This window comes from Geotrypetes seraphini, chromosome 14, assembly GCF_902459505.1.
Source record: "Geotrypetes seraphini chromosome 14, aGeoSer1.1, whole genome shotgun sequence".
NCBI lineage: Eukaryota > Metazoa > Chordata > Amphibia > Gymnophiona > Dermophiidae > Geotrypetes > Geotrypetes seraphini.
The window spans coordinates 12,497,776-12,499,059 of NC_047097.1; the positions used below are offsets into that span (position 1 = coordinate 12,497,776).

Below are 1,284 nucleotides of genomic sequence, written 5' to 3' on the forward strand. Positions count from 1 at the left end.
GTGTTTTTCAGATAATGAAAGGAATAATATTTTTGGGGAGTTATGACGGTTGGTGTCTCATTTATACCAGTATGAGATAAAAGTAGGCTGATAAGGCAGATGCTGGATATTGTCTGTGTTAATGGATGCCTCTCCAGTACTTGGTTCTAGAGTGCCTGTTTCTCATGAGATATAATGGGATCATGAGAAGCACTAGGTGTTAACAACAGGCCCTGAGGCAGGCATGATATTCGCCGAAACATGGTGCCATGACATGTCTTTTACATGTGTTTCTTGAGACGATTACTTGGATTTTTTAATGTTCAATTTTTATTGATAACCATGGCTCCAATATATCACAGATAAGTATATCCATATAATGTGGTCATCATTTAACATAGACAATATCCACAGTACTGCATGTGTAAAGAACTTGTAACATGACAGAGGATACAAGTTCAGCCAGTAAGGTACATGAAAGTAACATTGCTATTACATAATAATAGTCACAGGCAAGGAGCCAACAATGTGCCAAGACAAAGCCAACCAATGTAGTCAGTAAATAGAAAACAAACCTCCCAGCCATAACTAAATAACTCCTCCATACCCCAGTCAAAAAAAAACACATTCCAATGACTCTTCAATATACCTAAAAGCATGTGGATTAGTATGACCCAAGTAAAAGGACACTCAGCCCGGAATCAGTGAACTTTCCCTTCCCACGGACCAAAGAGCAATATACCCTTTCCAGGGGGTCGAGTGCTGTAGCGCCCCTGTAGAAGAAACTAGAGTATATCCCTGAAATCTCTTACATCCCTACACTCTTTGCTCTTTCCCCCCAATCCACCCAAAAATCTATTAAACCCCAGTCGGCAAGGAAGCATTGGCTCAAAATTACAGTGGACCCCCTACCCAAAAGCAAGAGTTCCACTATTGCATCAATGGTGTATAACAGTGTCTCCTAGTTTGTTTAAAATGTGACTACAAATCCATGGAGATAATGATTATATATAACAGTGTGTCGCAAACCTTTTCTGTTGTGGCACAAATTCCCATTGCTATTTGAAGGTGAGGCACAGGTCTCTAAGTTCTAATAAGAGTAACTCATAAAATTTATTTCACCAGTTCCAAAAGGATGGCACCACTTTTTGGGTCCAATATTGAAGAATGCTTTTTTCAAACACACCCCGCCCCACAATGCAACCTTTATCACCCATAATTCTGACCCTTGCTCCTAATCCCCAAATAGGAGGCCTGACCCAATAAAATCCCCTCCCCCCCCGGATGAAAAGTAATGGTCTGTTG

General features: G+C 40.5%; 1 protein-coding gene across 2 annotated transcripts in view; it reads left to right on the plus strand.

Moving 5' to 3' along the window:
• The window catches only part of CSK (C-terminal Src kinase), a 64,382-nt gene that overhangs the window by 49,281 nt on the left and 13,817 nt on the right, over positions 1-1,284 (plus strand). The gene's annotated exons all lie outside the window — the stretch shown is intronic.